The sequence below is a fragment of the Xenopus tropicalis genome, chromosome 1, assembly GCF_000004195.4.
Source record: "Xenopus tropicalis strain Nigerian chromosome 1, UCB_Xtro_10.0, whole genome shotgun sequence".
In the NCBI taxonomy this organism is placed as follows: Eukaryota; Metazoa; Chordata; class Amphibia; order Anura; family Pipidae; genus Xenopus; species Xenopus tropicalis.
Window position 1 is genome coordinate 169074676 of NC_030677.2, and position 9310 is coordinate 169083985.

Genomic DNA, 9310 nt, shown 5'->3' on the forward strand with positions numbered 1-9310 from the left:
GCTAACACCTAACTGAACAAGTTCAATGGAACCATTGTGATTGGATGTCTGTGACTCTACTACCATCAAGAGTTTAAATACCGGGGAATTCCCTACCAGTCATTTGAACTGAAGAAGCCACTCGGATGAGTGGTGAAACGTTTTCAAGAAAAACTCAGAAAAGTCCAGTTGTTTTAGACTTAATTCTACTAGATACTGTATATCATGACCTGGATGAATGAGAATCTTCATAGACATATTGCTACTCAATTTGGGGAGAATACCCTAAAATTGGTACGGGAATATGAGAGGACGGCCAGAAAACTTGCGGATTACAGAAACCATCTTCGTTTTAACCTACGATGCCGATATCAGGGAATCACACCATGCAGCCTACGTCTAGGTTCTTCGGTTAAAGGTCACAGGGCCAAGGTGATCCTTCAGAAAGCCCAGAAACAACTGTTAAATGAACGGGTGAGGCAGACTAACTTCTCAATTGAGGTCCTGGTTCATAAATTTGATAATGCAAAACAGAGACTGACAGCAAAACTACCGGTGCTGACGTTGCAAAGAGTGGTTGAATTCACAGAGCGGGCGCAACTTGCACAACATGCCAAGGGCAAGGAGAGGCAAATAAACAAATTCACCAGTTTATTATCACGTACCAACAACACCCAGCGAACAGACAAATCAACAGGGAGGAAGGAAGATGAAAACAAGACATGCCAGAACATCAAGGATCTGTGGGTAAAGAATTTATCAGACAGGGAACTCACAGAACCAGAGAAGGATGTCTTAGCCAAGGGACTGAACTTTGCAGTGGCCCCACGGTATGTACCAGTGGTAGACTTCATCACAGCCACAGAATCATCCATCCACAACAATAAGATACCAGTGGATGAGGCTGAAAACATCCGGTTAAAAGTATCAGCAGCCCTAGCTAATGCTAAAGCTCCCCCTTCCAATCTAAGTCTGCAAGAGAAGAGGGCTCTGACATCACTTGCCAAGGACTCAAGTGTCACCATCCTGCCAGCAGATAAAGGAAGGTGTACAGTGGTACTGAATACATCAGACTACCATGCCAAAGTGTCCAAACTGCTCAACGATTCAGACACATATGAGCAACTCAAGAGAGATCCAACAAGCAACTACAAGAAGAAGGTTATAGACTGCTTGCAGCACCTTGAGAAGGAAAAGGTCATCAGTCCAGCTTTGTACCGCCGCCTTTACCCAGGCGAAGCCACTCCATGCCTATATGGACTCCCAAAAATACACAAAGAAGGAGCCCCTTTGAGGCCAATTGTCAGCAGCATTAACTGTGTGACTTATAACATTGCTAAATACGTGGCCAACATCTTAGCCCCCTTAGTTGGAAACACAGTACACCACATTCAGAACTCCATGGACTTTGTCAAAAAAAGTGAAGGAGTTAAAGCTGGAGATCGATGATACAATGGTGTCCTATGACGTAACATCTCTGTTCACATGCATACCCACTGCCGAGGCAATTGATACAGTGAGGAAACGGCTGAAACAAGACACCACCCTCAGCAGCAGAACAAAGCTGACCCCAGAACAAGTTTGTTCCTTACTGGACCTATGTCTCAATACCACTTACTTCAAGCACAAGGACGTTTTCTATAGACAAAAACATGGCTGTGCCATGGGTTCGCCTGTGTCTCCAATTGTAGCGAACCTTTACATGGAAGAAGTGGAAAAGAAAGCCCTGGACACCTTCAAGGGAACAACACCAAGTCATTGGTTCAGATATGTGGATGACACCTGGGTCAAAATTAAAGAACGCGAGGTTCCAGCCTTCACCAAACACATAAACTCGGTGGACAAAAACATCACGTTCACAAGGGAAGATGTGAAAGACAGCAAACTGGCTTTTTTGGACTGTGCTATAGGGGAGGGACCTGGATATTGAAGTATACAGGAAACCCACCCACACAGACCAGTACTTGCTGTTTGATTCCCACCACCCTTTGGAACATAAACTGGGTGTAATTAGGACTCTACATCATCGGGCTGAAACTGTGGCATCCAATGCAGAGGCCAAGGAGAAAGAATATAAACATCTAAAAGGAGCTCTGAAAACTTGTGGGTACCCAGACTGGGCCTTCATCAAAACCAAATCAAAGACCAACAGAAAGACCAGACCTACAAACAGAAGGGAGGAACACAGCAGGCGAAACAACATAGTCATTCCATATGTTGCTGGAACATCAGAAAAACTTAGGAGAATTTTCAACAAACATCGCATTCCTGTGTTTTTCAAACCCAGCAACACCCTGAGACAGAAGCTGGTGCACCCGAAAGACCCAACACCCAAGCACATGAAAAGTAATGTGGTCTATGCTGTCCAGTGTAGTGAAGAGTGCTCAGACTTATACATTGGGGAGACAAAACAACCTCTCTGTAAGAGAATGGCCCAACATAGGCGGGCAAACTCCTCAGGACAAGACTCAGCGGTCTATCTACACCTCAAAGAAAAAGGTCACTCTTTTGAGGACAGTAACGTGCATATTTTGGACCGAGAGGACAGATGGTTTGAAAGAGGTGTGAAAGAGGCCATTTATGCCAACCTGGAAAAACCATCCCTGAACAGAGGAGGGGGCCTGAGACACCGCTTGTCACCAACATACAATGGCGCGTTGACATCCTTACCCCGGCAGTTTCACAACAGTTCACACTTCCAGTCATGTACTTTGAAGGATTAACACCTTCATCAATGAGAATCTTGGTACCATTGTGATTGGATCATACCTTCTTACACCTGTCAGTTTCAGCTAACACCTAACTGAACAAGTTCAATGGAACCATTGTGATTGGATGTCTGTGACTCTACTACCATCAAGGGGTTAAATACCGGGGAATTCCCTACCAGTCATTTGAACTGAAGAAGCCACTCGGATGAGTGGTGAAACGTTTTCAAGAAAAACTCAGAAAAGTCCAGTTGTTTTAGACTTAATTCTACTAGATATCTACTAGATACTAGTTTTAGATATCTTCTCCTAGGTGATACTTTGCCTAAACTAAAGATGGAGAGAGACACAGGATATATGTAAATTCCTAAGAGGCTTCCACTGAAAGGGATTTGGACCACTAGAAGGTTATCATATTACTGGTAAATGAGATTGCTTCACTGTATGTGTTGCTATACTCGCTGATTATTGCCTCACTAATTGTTATGCTCAAGGGACTACCTGCTGCAATCAGTCAATAAACCCATTTGATATTAAAGGGACGCTTTGTTGTGTGCGCTGAGAGTTACTCCTGAAGCACAAAACACGTATGGCAGCTAAGATGTCTTCATAAAGATCTTTTTAAATATAATTTATGGTGGCCTGGAAGTTCTTCAATGTTCTTCAAGTGCCTATCCTGTTTTGCATACACACGGATTTCCATTTCTTTTGCCAAGGGTCTGGGGTTGGTGCACCTGGACAACACTTTACACTTGGTGTGTTATTGTTATCAATGTCATATATCTGAGTCACATATATATACTTTTTTATTTTTATTATCATAAAAGTATCAAAATATTAACTCAAACCTAAACCTCCCCTTGAAAGTTGTTCAGGTTCTCTATAGGGCTTGTTTACATCTGCAAGTGTAGCAAGAAAAATACAATCAGCAAGTTTTTTTCCCTTAATGCAGGATTTTTCCCTAGAATTCCAGTAGCCACATGGGTGAGTTGTGATGGACTCAATTGCACCAAATATTTTTGAAGCTGATGTTTGGCATGCAGGTAAGGCTTGCACCCTATTGGATACAAGGGGCTGAGGAAACGCTGGTTTGAAAGTGATGGTAGCTCTAGGTTTCTTCTGCGCCAATAGGCACAGCAGTATTCAATTTGTGAATTTAAATAATTCTACATACAAGGTACACTCCATATAGGTGCCAGTGTGTCTCTTTCTATAGTCTAGTATATTATTATCTAGCAAACTGTGCCAGGTCACTTTGTTTAGATGAACCCCAGAGCAAATCATTTTAAATTCCAAATCATTGATTCAGTGGAAAAGAAAAATAAAGGTGGTGACAGAATTAAAGAGTTATCACAGAGAGGGGAGATGGATTAGTCTCCTAGAAGCCCTGGCCCCTAAGGGTTTACATAAAGAATATGATTTATGCTCAGCCTTTAGACAGATAGGGGTAGATTGATTCAATTTTTGTGTTTATACTATAAGAACTTGGTTTATAGGTTTTTTTTTACTGAAACCACTAGATGCCAATGTGTAACAGAGTATAAATTCAGCTGTCTTATTAGAAACTGGGTAGGCTTAAGTGGATAGGCTCATCAAAACACTGTGATATTGAGGCAATGAGACACCATTGTCATTAATATCACTGACTATAACTATGACCCTGCCTGCTTCTGTAACACTCAAGAAGCTACTAATTGTGCTCATGAGTAAGATATATGTGATCTCTTGTAACCTGTTAGCTCTATTGTTCCCTACATAGTGTTAAATGTGCATTAGTGTAGACTGCAGTGCGTATCTGCTCATTAATGTATGTCCATTTTAAAAGTCTGAGTTTACAGAAACGTCCTTTAAATACTATGGGGGCATAGGAATAGCTTACAAATTTTAGCTGCTTTAGGAAAATCAGTTATTAATAGAATTTTCTAATTATCCCTAATTCTATAGAATTATTCTGCATTAAATGGGTTGTAAACCCTGCAGCAGTGCACTGTAATGCTCAACCAAACTTTATTTAGTTGTTGCTGGACTACAAATGCCAAAATTTCTCCAATGAGAATCCCAGCTGGTCATGTTTTTTGTTCCTGCAATTGGAGTTGGAAGCAATAAGCACAATTTGCGAAACAGTCGTAACGGCTACGAAAAAGTCACGACAATTTATGAAAAAATCGCAAAATACTGATCATTACGAAAAAACCGCATTCGGACGCCTTTGGACCGTTCATGGATTAGTAAATCAGCCCCTATATGTCTGTTCAAAAACAGGGAACTCAAAAACTTTTATATATTTATGTAAAGTGTCCTTTAATTGTAGCTGTATTTACAGAGGAATTAATATTCATTTTAATTTGCAGTAGTGTGAGCCCTGCATTTTCTGTAACAAGGAAAGCCATTAGACATTGGGGGGTGGGGAACCACAAGAGAAGATAAATAGGAAAGTTGAAAATGGGGTGCAATAGCAGCTGCCCAATAAAGGCTGAATGCTCACTGGCAGATACCAATTGGGATACCTGTGCAAACTATAATTTCTTACATTACCCTAAAAGATGCAAGCACATGGACAAACATGGTTTTCTATCCAGCAATGCTGGCAGAAGCTGAGCCCCTGAGGATGAATGTCAAGAGGAAGAAGCCAAGAAACCTGCAGTGTGAAGATAATGATTGTAGGATTTTATGTACAACATGAAATAAACTGTCCTGCCGAGTTTGAGGAGTAAGATAGGGCAACTGTACTTAGTGCAGTGTTTTCAAGTAAAAAGAGTGTATAATAAAATCATTGCTTACATATCTTATTGGCCGCATATGTATCTAAATGCAAATACATTAAAGCTTGCTAAGGAACCCATTCACGGTAAATACATATAATACTCATAACTGTTTAGAGTTATTCAGGAATGATAAATAGCATGTGTTCCTAGTCAAGCAATCTGACATTTCAGCAAACAATAAAACCTGAGTATCTTTATGGTTATAGAGGAGGCGGCTTTTTGCATACACTGCAAGGACATCATTTCTGCTCTGAAATACTGCACAACATGCTCCACTGTCTATCTAATTAATTATGCTAAAACCATGAAGCAATTTCCTGCTTAAAGCTCAGCTCACAGACTTTCTGTTGTCAAGTATTTGAAATTCAGATTAGAAATATGTTCATTTGGATAGCATGAAAGGAAGGCTTTGTTGTCAGCATTGTTTTATGTTCTGCCAGCAACCAAATCCCTCTCCATTGCCAATCAATTGAAAAATAACCAGCCTTGTCTATTTGGACACAGCTCTCCCAGGGCATATACTGAGTCATATGGTGTAAGGGTAAAACAAATTGTTAGATGCATCATACTCACGCTAAAATCATTTATGGTTATTTGCTAAATGTTATTTCGCTGGGCTGTTAGTTACTGCATTTCTGGAATAAATGTGGGACTGCTGCCAATTCACCTAATTAGAAAGAAATTATTTTATGTACATATACAGAGTTACAAAATATAAATACCTAGAAAGGCAAGCAGCAACATTAACTAATAGGGGATATGGGGCCATTTATAGCCCATTACACATTCTTTTTGTATTTACCCCCAGTTTTCCCAAGTCTATGCTTATTGCTTACTCCACCACACACAGTGCAATATTTTCCATGTCTATAGGCTAGCAAAGAATTCAGCTAAACTGTACCCTGATATGAACACATAACCAACAGTTTATATAATACTAAGTGACCTATTAAAGAATCTCACCAAACTGGAATATATATTTTAGTAAATATTGCCCTGCTTTTCCCTTGAGCCACCATTTAGTGATGGGTTGTGTACTCCCTCAGAGATCACATGACCAGGAATAATGCAGCGCTAACTGTAACAGGAAATAGTGTGGGAATAAAAGACTAGTGGTGAGTGACTCTATCCCATTTTGCCATAAAATTTGGAAAACGGCAAGAAAATTTGGGAAACGGCGAAAAATTCACGGAATGCATTTGTAGCGCAGAAATTCGCTGCAAATCCATGCCTGGTGGAAAAAACTTGCTCATCACTACAAAAGACATAACTTTGCCCATTAATTGGCTGATGTGACCTAACATGTATGTGTGCCCTTGGTTTGTTTAAACCCAGGAGGCGCCCTCAGTACTTAAAATGACAATTTTCTATTTAGGATTACCCAATACTACTAAAAAAGTTTACTACTATTTTACTTCACTACTACTTTACTACTATACTTTCTGAAAATGGTTTGTTTAGATGAAGCAGAGTTTTACATATAAGGCTGTTTTGGGGGGTATATATTTATAGAGGCCTACATTGTTGGGGGTTATAGTTTCCCTTTAAGTCCTAAGCACCTTATGAAACAAGTGATATTACCTTAAGTTCAATACACAATGCCTAAAAGGTCCCACAAATGTAGAATCATTTAAGTGCACCAGTATACAGTATGTTGGAAGAGCTGGAAGTGGAATTTTAAGGCATTTGGACTACATTTGTTATCCACTTTAGCAGTTAAAATGCCAATGTGCTATAAACCTACATCTGCAGTGATGCCCTAAAATCATTGATATCCCACACAATGATATTTTGTAATGATTAGATTTAAGCAGTAAGCCTACTACTGGCCAGTCTACTATAAATATTCATACTATAGATCAGTGCTGTCCAACTTCTGTGGTACTGAGGGCCGGAATTTTCCTGGCCTATGTGGTGGAAGTCAGTTTTGGCCACTCCCTTTTTAAAACCACACCCATATTAACACAAAATTTTTACGACCATAGAACACCAAAAACCCAAATGGCTGGTGCTCACTGCAGGAATATCACCCTTCATTCATAAGTTTATTATGTTATATTAAGCCATACCCTTAAATTCATTTGGCTCCTTCTCCTCTGTGGATAGTACAGCAATCCCCAGCACAAAATGACACACCTCAGAGATCCCTTAGCAACTATTTCCTAACAAACCCCTACCAGGTTCACTTCCCACAGACAGCATAGGGTGGGCAGAGTATGACAGGATAAGGCAGGCAGAGAATGGCATACAGGAAGGGCAGGCAAAGTATGGCACACACAGGCTCAGGGTAGGGCAGGCAGAGTATGGCACACACAGACAGCATAGGGCAGGCAGAGTATGGCACACACAGGCAGCATAGGGCAGGCAGAGCATGGCGCACACAGGCAGCATAGGGCAGGCAGAGTATGGCACACACAGGCAGCATGGGGCAGGCAGAGTATGGCACACACAGGCAGGGTAGAGCAGGGTATAGCATCCAATAATATTTTTATAGACCAAAGCAAAGTTTTTTTCACTCATCGGCGATGTCCACAACACAAGTAACGGTTCTGCCCCATTGGCTCTTTGTCCACGAGCCATGCTAATTTTATAATCACATTTTATAATCACAGAGATCTCCTTTCAAACTATAGATCTTGTGATCTGTCAGCTCTGAATACACAACAGCAGCATCTGCTCTCTCTTTATACCCCCAACCCACCCACCATCACTCTAACACCCTTCCTCACCAACTTATTCATTATTTTGGCAAATGCCTTTTAAATAACATCAGCCTCTATAAAAGTAGCTGTTAATAAGGAGTTATAAAGAGGGAGCGCTGTATAAGTATTCAGGGCAGAATAAGATTACTTACGGTGTCTATGGCATTTAACATGTGCCGATACACGTACATGTAACAGAATGACCTTAGGGTACAGCCATAGAGGAACTGAATATTTATTGCCCTCAGGCATCTGTTTGTGTTGCCTCTTCTCTAGTTTCTGGCTTGCTCTTCTCAATATCCATGAAGATCTTCACTTATTCCAGTACTGTTGGCTTCTTCTGGGCACAAGCCTTTTCTTGTCTTGTGAGGCATCTTCCAAAGGGTCTAATCCTTATTTCTCACAGCTCCCCATAAAACTATAGTAAGCCTGGAAAGATTTGATTTATTCATTTATGCTAAGCCACCCTGGTATAAAAACATTCTTTCCTGCCCCCTCCCTTTTGTGTATAATAGGAATTACATGAAAGCACCAGCTTGGCCCTTCTCACCTGACTGTGAACATTTCTTTTGTGACAATTTAAGGACCACTACTAGTATTTCCAGGCCATACCCATAGAATAAAATGGGAAGGGGGCGGGGTGATTTTTGGATGTTTGGAAGCTGCATTTTAGGTACTAAAAATAGGAGGAATGCTTGAGAATCTTTCCATGAGCCTCAGCTTTTAATTCCTAATGTTAATTAAAGCACACTTACCATATGAGGGTCATTATTGATGCAATAATCACCAACAGTAGCACATATCACTGTGATTTGGGCCAACTGGTTATCTTTGGTTATCTTTAAATGTATCTTTCATATCTCCAAGAGGAGGTGGAATTGATGAGCCCAGAGATTGGGGTTTTGGTGGGCTCACAACTATACATGAGAAACAAAGATGAATATTTGTTATATTGGGTGGCCTATGGCTGTGATCACCAAAGCTGTTCAGAGCGAAGATGGAAAGGTTCGAAAAGTAGAAGTGAAGACTACCAGAGATGGAGTTGTGAAGACCTTCTTCAGGCCAGTAACAGAGACTGTCTTACTTCTGCCCCTAGAACATCTCCGATGACTTCAATGACAGAAGCCAAGCTGATGTGGACACTTGAAAGGATTTT

At 40.8% G+C, this 9310-nt stretch overlaps 1 pseudogene; it reads left to right on the top strand.

Annotated features, from left to right (window-relative positions):
• Positions 1–204: 204 nt before the first annotated feature.
• LOC116408392 lies at positions 205–2624 on the top strand (annotated as a pseudogene).
• Positions 2625–9310: the final 6686 nt, after the last annotated feature.